The sequence below is a fragment of the Astatotilapia calliptera genome, unplaced genomic scaffold (genome assembly GCF_900246225.1).
Source record: "Astatotilapia calliptera unplaced genomic scaffold, fAstCal1.2 U_scaffold_21, whole genome shotgun sequence".
Taxonomy (NCBI): domain Eukaryota; kingdom Metazoa; phylum Chordata; class Actinopteri; order Cichliformes; family Cichlidae; genus Astatotilapia; species Astatotilapia calliptera.
The window spans coordinates 93,208-104,145 of record NW_020535741.1 but is presented as its reverse complement, the minus strand read 5'-3'; the positions used below and the strand labels follow the sequence as shown (position 1 = coordinate 104,145).

Sequence of the window (10,938 nt, the reverse complement as noted above, 5' to 3'; positions counted from 1 at the left end):
GCATTCCTGTTGCCATAGTGCCTGAAGGCTCTTACAATTTAAAAAGAAAAAAAACAAAACGATTTTATCGGAGGAATTCTCACCTTTTACCTTTGGGCCAGTATTCGTAGAACATTCAGTGTTAACCTGTTCATAGGCCCTAGAATGTTGAATTCAGGATCCAGCAGATGTTTGTGAGGTACATTTTGGAAGAGCTGGATAAACATCGTCTAACTTTTCTTTGCTCTCCAGTATCATTGCAGGAAAATGCAGGCTTTATTAAAACTGTGACAATTTAACACTCAATCCCAAAAACAGACTTGACATGTTTCCATGAAGACTGCTTCATAAATCAACAGCTCTGAAAATCCATTAAAAACAGTAATGTAGAACATGATCGCTCTCACTCTGTGTCTCTAAAAAACCCAGCAAACTGGTGATCACTTCAACATAATGGGCATAGTTTATGGCTTTATCAGCTGCAACACCATGTGGCACCTGGATCCCCACCCTGCAGGCCCTACGTGTCTGACCTCCAAGCCTTGTTGCCATATGTCCCTCTGAGGTGCTTGTGCAGTAGCAGTAGCTGTACTAGTAGAACAAGAAGTAGTGGCAGTAAGAGTATTAGTATTGTGCAACAACCAGGCTTCAAGAGCAGTCACTCTTCTGGCTTACAAATGGTGAAAACATGTCATGTGCACATGCCACACTCTTAACTGTAAATCAGAAATTTTGAGAGGCGAATTTGAAAAGCAGTTTAAAATTCTGGTTTGGCATAGACCAGAGGCGGAGCCAGACATTTGAAACACCCGGGGCTTAGCCCTAAAGGGTAGTATGCATGTGGGTTTTGTTTTTTTTGTTTGTTTTTTGTTTGTTTTTTGGGGGGGGGCGGGGGGGCGGGGGGTAGAAATGACTGAATGATTAATTGGCTCTGTTTGGAGTTTTGTTCAAAAAAGAATGACTTTATATCGGGAAAAATATATATCACATGTGCAGGACACCTTAAACTAGTTTTTTAATTAAGCAGCAAGGCAGAACAAAATCAGGGCTGTATCAAGACGCGAGGACTAAACCTCAATTCAACCAGACCCAGAACTGATCCAGAATTAAAACAGGACTACAACAGTTCAAAACCAGGACTACTGAGGACTTAACCAAGACAGAACCAGAATCAGAACTAGATGATAGTAGCACTAAAAATCATCATAGACCTGCACTACACTTATTTTTTAATTCTACCAAAGTACAATATTTAGATTCAGAAAATTTTATATCCGAGGTTCGACTAGCTGCCCTTTGTCTCCGGTTCTGTTCATAATTTTTATGGACAGGATTTCTAGGCGCAGCCAAGTGGCGGAGGGCTTTCACTTTGGTGGCCTCAGAATCTCATCTCTGATTTTTGCGGATGATGTGGTTCTGTTGGCTTCATCGGGTGAGGGCCTCCAGCTCGCACTGGAACGGTTCGCAGCCGAGTGTGAAGCAGCGGGAATGAGGATCAGCACCTCCAAATCTGAGGCCATGGTTCTCAGCTGGAAAAGGGTGGAGTGCCCACTCCGGGTCAGGGATGAGTTCCTGCCCCAAGTGGAGGAGTTCAAGTATCTCGGGGTCTTGTTCGCGAGTGATGGGAGAAGGGAGCCAGAGATCGACAGACGGATTGGGGCTGCAGCTGCAGTAATCCGGACGCTGCACCGGTCCGTCGTGGTGAAGAGGTAGCTGAGTGTAAAAGCGAAGCTCTCAATTTACCGGTCGATCTACGTCCCTACCCTCACCTATGGCCACGAGCTGTGGGTAGTGACCGAAAGAACGAGATCGCGGATACAAGCGGCAGAAATGAGCTTCCTCCGAAGGGTGGCTGGCCTCTCCCTCAGAGATAGGGTGAGAAGTTCGGCCATCCGGGAGGGGCTCAGAGTAGAGCAGCTGCTGCTCCACATCGAAAGGAGCCAGCTGAGGTGGTTCGGGCATCTGACAAGGATGCCCCCTGGGCGCCTCCTGGGTGAGGTGTTCCAGGCATGTCCCACCGGGAGGAGGCCCCGGGGCAGACCCAGGACACGCTGGAGAGATTATATCTCTCGGCTGGCCTGGGAACGCCTTGGTATTCCCCCGGATAAGCTGGAGGAGGTGGCTGGGGAGAGGGAGGTCTGGGCCTCTTTGCTTAGGCTGCTGCCCCCGCGACCCGGCCTCGGATAAAGTGGATGAAGATGGATGGATGGAAAATTTTATATAATTATTTAGCCTTGTTGTGCAAACAAGCCTTCATAACTTAATAAATACAGAATTTGAAAAAAAGCAAACCTAAAAAGAAACACGAGTACCTGTGATACAGTGATACTTTTGGTAAACAACCATTTGACTAACATGTGTGTCTCACCTGCTCTTGTTCCATCGCTGTTCTGTCCTCATTCTGCATCTCTCTCCCTCTCTGTTCCTCTCTCTCTCTCTCTGTTCCTCTCTCTGTTCCTCTCTCTGTTCCTCTCTCTGTTCCTCTCTCTCCCTCTTTGTCCTGACAATCATCAAATAAACAGTTGAAACCAGATATTTATGTACTGGGCCCTGTTTCAGGAAGCTGGTTTAGAAAACTTAGAGTGAAAAACAATACTCAGGGTTGAGTAACCCCGAACTGTCCAACTCGGAATATTCGGTTTCAGAAAGGCTGATAACAATTAGTTCAGTCAACGCGGAGTTGCTTTAACCCCAAGTGAAGCGCGCGGACGAGGATACATAAAGCCCTGATAAGCGGAGCACAGATTAAGCGAGTCACCATGGAGACGGAGGGAAAGAAGGCGCGGTCAGTGTATTTCACAGCGCTTGAGGCCGAAATTCTGATGGCAGCATATGCCGATAACAGGCAAATTTTGCGGAAAAAAAGTAACACAGCCTCAGCCGCAAAAGAAAGGGAGCATGCATGGCAAAACATAGCCGACAGAGTCAATGCGTGAGTGTTAATTTAAACATTGATCGAGGGATTTCCACCCATTTAACACGTTATTTTATCATATGTTATTTTATTTGTTATTTTATACATTTTATTTTGTGATGTGATGTGAGCGCAGGTGCAACCCAACAGGCCCCAAACGTTCCTGGCAGCAAGTAAAAATGAAATATAAAAATATAGTCCAAACAGGTAAGGTGTAATTGTATTATGAGCCATAGTGCTTGGTCTGTTTGTCCGATGTAAATCAATTGCAGTTAGAGGCTACATTAATTTTCTTTCTGTAAGCACTTGTTGAAATTATCTGAGCACATTACAAGTACATATTTGCTTACTCTGTATGCTCAAATGTGGCCCGTTATAGCCAACAGAAAAAAAGCGGAGGCCCGAAAAACAGGTGGGGGTCCTCCACCACCACCACTCACAGAGGCTGAGCAGTTGGCCCTCAGCCAAAACAGTGGGTGCCCTGTGGCCGAAGGCATCTCTGCGGGGACATCCTCTGAGGCAATAACCCCGCAAGACACAAGTGCCTACATAAGGGATAAATTCAAAATAATACATGATGTGCATACATCCTTTCTTCACAGTCACCTTTGCAGTGCTACTCATTCATTTGATAAACTCTTTACCATAATGAATTATTTTGTAGTGAAGTTATTTTCCGACTGATTTTGCCTTCCCTCAGCCTTGGTTGTCTTTGAGAGCATAATGACAATGAAGTGTAAGGTGATTGGTATGTTTGTTAATTGCCATTTGGTCCCTTGTAAGTTATAAGTGACCTGTATAAACCTCATATTCTATCAGTTGATGGTGGTGGTGTACAGCATCTGGTGCAGCCTCCTGTTGAGCCAGACCAACATGCAGTTGTGAGTAATACTCCACAGATTATATGAGTTTACAGTAGAACAGCAATGTTGTTTATTTCTTTACTACAGGAAAATAATGAAGAAACATTGACAGCTGTTACAGAGGAGGAAGCAACAGAGACACTTTATGAGGTTTACATCTTTTAATACTTTGTGTACAGGAAATACAGGCGACCAATAAAGCCAGTTGAACAAAAAATCTGTTTATTCCTCTTTCAACATGTTGAGGTGATGGGTCAAAAGAAATGATTGTGACATATGGTGTCTCTGACTGCGCTTCCATCTTGTATGTCCGTGGGAGGGTCAGGATGTTCATGGTTTGGATCACTGCTGATGTTTGGTTCAGAAGGACAGTGTTCTCCTCTAATTGTGGCAATGTTGTGAAGAATCACACATGCAACAATAATGTCACATGCCCTTTCTGGGGTGACCCTGAGTCTTTGCAGGCACTGGAACCGGGCCTTAAGCATTCCGATAGTCATTTCAATTCTGGCTCTTGTCCTGCAATTAGCCAGATTATATCGCTGCTGTGGGCCCGGTTCAGGGTCAGGGTAAGGGGTAAGCAAATAGGGTAAACATGGATACCCCCTATCACCAAGCAAGTAGCCAGTGAACTCTCCTAAGACAGAAGGATACACTTCTGAAGCAATTGGTCTTTATATATTTTAAAGTATTCTCAACTCACCATGTCCAAATTTTGTGCTCAGTGTACATTCACGGAATATTTGTGAGTCATGGACAGAGCCTGGCCACTTGGCTTCCACATTTGTGATAATGTTGGCAGCATCACATATGATCTTCACAGTGCAGAGAACACAAATTAGCATCCATTACTATAATGAAATAATTTGTTAGTTTGAAATGCTACAGGGAACTATGTACCTGTACATTAATGCTGTGGAAAGACTTCCTGTTCACATAGTCTCCTTCATTTACTGAAGGAGCAATGATTGGAATGTGAGTGCCATCTATACAGCCAATCACGCCTGGGAACCGTGAGAATAAATGTAAAATTTAAGTAGTAGTTCAAGTATCACCACATCATAAATTAAGTTTTGGTCATCCTGCTACCTGCAATTTTGTGGCATCCCTCTTTGATAAATCTTGTGGGTCTATGACCGGGGAACACCACAAACGAGTACAGGAGACGTTTCAGTGCAACTGTAACATTCCTGACTGCCCGACAGACGGTAGCCTTGGAAACGTGCTCAGCGTCATCAATATTATACAGAAAGCTCCCGTTTGCAAAAAACCGAAGTGCAATACAAATAATATGCAATGAACTGAGAGCATGTCCGCGATGTGTCACATGAGCAATATTAGGCCTGAGGATGTTATTCAAATAAATTATAGATTGTGCTGAAAAACGGTAACGTTCACACAGGAAATCATCAGGAAATGATAAAATGTCCAAACGCGCTCTAATCACTCTCTCCCGGCGGAGAGCTCTGCGGAGAATTTGGGCTTCAACATCTACTGGCTCTTCAAGGAAGGAGCACGCCATGTCTGACACTTCCTACTGTCAGGTTTCCGACAAAGAGGCGGAGACAGTCAGGGTTAGTTGTAGTAAACCTGCTAGGGGGCAGGTTAGCTTCACGGAGTGTGTCGTCATAGTGACTCACTGAGGCTTCATCTGAACTCGCTTTGTGAAACCGAAAACCCAGAGTTTTCGTTAACTCAGGGTATACTTACTCAGTTTTTCCACTAAACCGGCTTCCTGAAACAGGGCCCTGTTCAGATAAAAACATTATTTATTTATTTTTTTCTCAAATCTCTTTATTTGGTTTTCCAGTGTTCTTTATCATAAAGGCTACTAAGATTCAAATATAAATGATTGCATATATACAATAGGAAAAAACAAAGTAAAAACAAAACAACAACAACAACAACAACAAAAAAAGGCAACAACAAACAACGTTGGACAGAGGATGCTATTTATCGAACTACCAATAAGGCTCAGTGACCATTTATATCTGTACAGTATTGAAGAAATCTATAAAAGGTTGCCAGGTTGAATGGAATTCCTCCAACCTCCCCTTTAGTAGGAGTTTAATTCTTTCCAGCTGCAAGTGTCTCAATACATCTTGTATTAACGCTGATGTGGTAGGAAGCACCTTTTGTTTCCAATTTAGTACACAGTAAAAAAACAAGTGTCAATTTTACACTTACAGAGTTGATTTTAACTCTGCTTCAGATAACATTTGGTCCCACTCAAAATTAGAGTTAAATTTACTCTATGGCCAGTGTTAACTTTTCAGTGTTAATTGTACTCAATTTGGTGTCAAAATTAACAACAAAATGTGTAAAAATATTTAACACTGAGGGTTATTCACACTGTTATGAGTAATTTGATTACACTTTATAGAGCTATTTTTACTCCAAATTTAGTTTAATAATAACACTCTGATGTGTAATAATATATCATTTTTATTTATCTGTAGTGTGATTTTTTTCATATTCATCTTATGATGCTATATTACTAAATAACTGTGATCTATCCTACATTATGGAAATAATAACAAATATACAGGTTAAAGTAACAGCATTTATTATGTTTCTCATTTCAGTGTCATTTAATTAACATAACAAACCTTTAAAATTCACAGTTCTATGATGCTCACTAGAGAAAGCAATATGACATTTCCCCAATGTCGTAGTTGTTTGCAGAAAAGTAAAAAAGTTGGTCAGGGATGAACTGTATGATGTACCAAAGACATAATGGGCCCTAAAGAGTTCATCAAGGGCTCCTACTGAACCTGTCGCTTTACATGGAAGTGCATGCTTCTCAATCACAATGAAGGTGTGAATGCTGCTTCTTGTGGATCCCTGAGTAAGAAGGTAGGACTGACTGCTTCGAGTGATGTTGTCTAGATGCTGCTGTACACTGGTTCCAGCCTACAACAACACATTAAACAACAGTATTAAGTGACTATCCTCTGACAGTAGATTAGCTCAACTCACTGTCCATGTAAATAGAGGTGATGGAAAGTATATTTTAAACAACATACCTTTGGGAATTTGATGAGGTTATTGACAGCTTGAGATGCAGACATCTTTCCTGGTCTCTTTCGCCCTTGTGCAGCTGGTGGTAGCAGATGTAGCAGCAGCAAGATAGTAGACAAGTCACTGTCCCAGCCTACAGACGAATAAACAAAATTATTCCCATTATTCCCATGTTATTCTGTCATCTCAGCCTCAAGTATGTTTCTCATCCGTCTTCTGGTTGCATCTCTCAGAGATTTGGTTTTTGCATACTCTTAAACCTTTCTATAAAATAGAAACATTACTTAATATTACTTAACATGTCATTAACATTGCTATCAGTTAATTTACACAAAATACATATTTCTTACTAAATAATGAGCAAAACTCTAGCGTAGTGTATGCCTTTGGCATTTGCTTAAAATAATATAAACCAGTAAAGTTAACTTTATGGTAATGTTACCCACTTTTTCTGAAAGTATGTTCGCTTATGTAAGCTAATTAGCGATTATTAGCTTACTGATAAACGGCAATGTAGTTGTTCAAACTGTGTGATTTGACATGTGACAATGATATTATTTAGACAGCATTTAGAAGAAATACATAGTTAAAATGTTTTAGGTTCATATTAACGCAGTGAGAAGATAACGAACATCTGAACTTTTAGCAACTGCTAGCATGTAGCTACTGGAATGTCACTAAACCTATGGGTAAATGCTGCTAACATGTCCTCACTCGACATCAGTGAAACTATAAAGACCTATTTAGTTTAAAACTACCTTTTAAACAATGTCACCAGTATGGGAATGTTAACTTCACTTACCTGATTGTGGCAGCTCTTCAGAGAAAATTCCATGCGCATTAGAGTTCTGAGGCCGCACACGCCTGCGGACTGGTAATAATCAACACTGTGTGGAGTTAAGTCTTCACTGCGTGACTAACAAACTTTACACTGACTTTTAACTCTGATGTTAGAGCTGCTTTACTCCTCATAGAGTTGTAAATACTCTATCTAGGTTAAAATAGGTTTACTCTGAAATATTGACACTCCATTTTTTACTGTGTAGAATCAAACGGCGTGCCAGCAGCGTCACAAAACGTATCACATTATTTTGGGTGGCTGATAGGTCTACAACAACCGGCTTCACTCCAAATAAAGCACAGATTGGGTCTGGCTTAAGTGTTTTTTTTTAGAATTTTAGACAAGATATGAAAGACATTATTCCAATATGTTGTTATACAGGGACAAGTCCAAAACATATGCGCCAGTGAAGCAGGTTGCTGTTTACATCTTTTGCAGGACGAGTTTACGTTGGGGAACATTTTTGACAGTTTCAACTTTGATAAATGGAGTCTATGTAGCACTTTAAACTGTAAGAGTCCATGACGAATGCAAACAGAGGAAGAGTGTACATTTTCCTGGGCTTTTTTCCATTGATTGTCTGTAATTCTCGTACCAAGGTCACGCTGCCAGGCCTCTTTCAGATAGTCAAGTGTGACAGTTCCATCCAGTTGTGACAAAGCGTTGTGAATTTTTGTTATTAGTCCTTTCTTGAGTGGATCAAACTGAAATAAGTTATCTAAGGCAGAGTCTGGGGGCCGACCTGGAAAAGATGGAAAAAGCTTCCCTACAAAGCTTCTGATCTGTAAGTATTTGAAAAAGTCATTACTGTGCAAGTCAAATTTTTCTTGCAGTTGCCGGAATGTGGGAAAAACCTTGTTGATGAATAAATCCTTTATTGAGTGCAGCCCCTTGTGGTTCCATTGGAGAAAGGAAATGTTTGAGAGTGATGGTGCGAATGATGCGTTATTCATGAGTGGAGTTAGTATGGAAGCTTCCTTCCACCCGAAATGTTTCCTTATCTGTGTCCAGATTTTAATTGTATGAGAGACTACAGGATTTTTAAAGTCATGTTTAGGGATAGGGAGAGCTGAATAGATCATAGCTTCTAATGAGGAGGGGTAGCAGCTTTCATTCTCCATCATTGTCCAGTCGGCCCCCTTAGTCCGCAACCAAAACGACATGGAACGAACATTACATGACCAATAATACAGACGGAAGCATGGTAACCCCATCCCTCCCTGACATGTCGGTCTCTGCAGGTAGCTTTTCTTGATTCTTGGATTCTTTCTGTTCCATATGAAATAGGATATTAAGGAGTCTAATTTATTAAAAAAGGCTTTATTAATCACAATAGGGATACACTGAAATAAAAATAAGAATTTGGGAAGAATATTCATTCTAACAATGTTTATCCTCCCTGCTGGTGAAATTGGTAGATTAATCCATTTGTCTGTTATTTTTGGTTTCATCATATAGTTTAGAGAGATTGTGTTTAAATAAACCACAATAATCCTGAGTGACATTTATTCCAAGATATTGGAACTGTTTAGAAACCCGGAATGGCAAGGTACTGAAACAACTTGGGTTACCTATTGCTTTAGAGTTGTCATGGTCCTGAGTCTGAGGACTCAGTGTTTTGTGTTTTCTTATGCTTTTGTTCATTCCAAGTGTGTATTCTGTTGTGATTTTGCCATTTGTTAGGTTTCTGTTCTCTGCCTGCCTGCTCCCACTTCTCTGTGTTCCCTCTGTCTGTCCATGGTGTTATTGTGTCTGCTCATGAGTCTGCCTGTCAAGTTCAGTGTCCTGTCTGGTTCTCTGTGTCTGTTAGTTTCCTGTTTTATTCTGAAAGTTCATGTCTCATGTCAGTGTGTTCAGTTTTACCTCTCCCCTGTCTCGTTATGCCCATTAGTTCCAGCTGTGTCCCCTCCTGTGTGCCATTTCCTGATTACCTGGTGTGTGTATTTATAGTTGGTGTCTGCTTCTCGTGGCGTCGTCTGTATTTCTCTGTGAACCTCCCGTGTAGTCTGCACTGTTCCATGTTTCTTCGTGTCTCTCTGCTCCTCCCTTCATGTCCTCCATTTTTGCATTAGGTTTCCCAGTTTAGGTTTATGTTCGGTTCTGCCCACACCTTGGTTTTGTGCACTGTAAATAAAACCCACTTGCACCTCCGCCATTGTCTGCTATTGGATCCTCCTTTCTCACCCTCCACACGACTGCCGCCCCAGCCGTGACAGAACGACAAATTAAGAGTGTAATATCTTTATTAAGTTGTTATTTATTAATGCATACATAATAATGTGCTCAGTGACATAAAGGTCCCCTTTCCAGAGTTTGTGTGCTGCGTAGCTTTTTTCTCTTTGTTTTAGTTGTTTTGTTTTTCCATCTTCTATTCACAACCCAGTGTTTAAAATGTTTAAAAGGTTAAATAATATGCTTATTTAATAATGTTCTACAAAGAGGTCAATGTGTTTGGGATCTTATTAGATCTCTCAGAAAAGCTGTCAGAGCAAAACTTTTTTTCTTTCATAATAACATCTTAATGTTAAACCGCTGAGTCCATCTAAAACATGTTTGTGCATCAGGACCAACCTGATACAGAGAGTTCTGCTGGAGGATGTTGCTTAGTGGCAAAACATTGGTCTGATTGAGCTTTTTGGTTGTTCAGAACTCACTCAGCCTTTGGAGTTAGTTTTTAGGACATCCTGATAATAATGAACTACATTAGTCCAGCCTAGAAGCAATAATAATATTACTTTAAGATAATAATAACAATAATATTTCAGGTTGTTAGAGATTTACAGTTATCAAACAGTTAGGTGAATAAACAACACTGAGACACTTGGAGACAGTTAACGTGCTGCACGGGTGAGAGCTCAGAGAGAGACTCACTCACACCGAGCTGCAGTAGTTTGTCTTTATTTATAGTAAGCAGGGTGAAACAAGCATAGCAGTTTCCTTTAATTTTGCATACGTGTGTGTGTGTGTGTGTGTGTGTGTGTGTGTGTGTGTGTGTGTGTGTGTGTGTGTGTGTGTTAATCTCTCGCGGTAAATGTCACAGGGTGAACTTCCTGTTTCTAGAGACAGAGCGAGTAGTACATTTTGTTCTTTTCCTATTAAGAGTAAAATATGAACATATACTTTAATGTATATAAAGTATGTTTGCTTGGTATGTAAACCAAGCAAACAAATCAGGAAGAGGAATCATTGATCAATGACTGCTGAACATAAACCTTATAAAAGCGTTTCTTCCTTAACACAGCTGAATACCTCATGAAGTTCCTCAACAGAGTGCCAAGAGTGTGCAAAGCAGTGATCAAAGCAAAGGTTGACTATTTAAA

General features: G+C 40.9%; 1 pseudogene; it reads left to right on the top strand.

Annotated features, from left to right (window-relative positions):
- Window positions 1-10,938, top strand: part of LOC113017823 (hemicentin-2-like) — a 129,307-nt pseudogene that overhangs the window by 27,519 nt on the left and 90,850 nt on the right.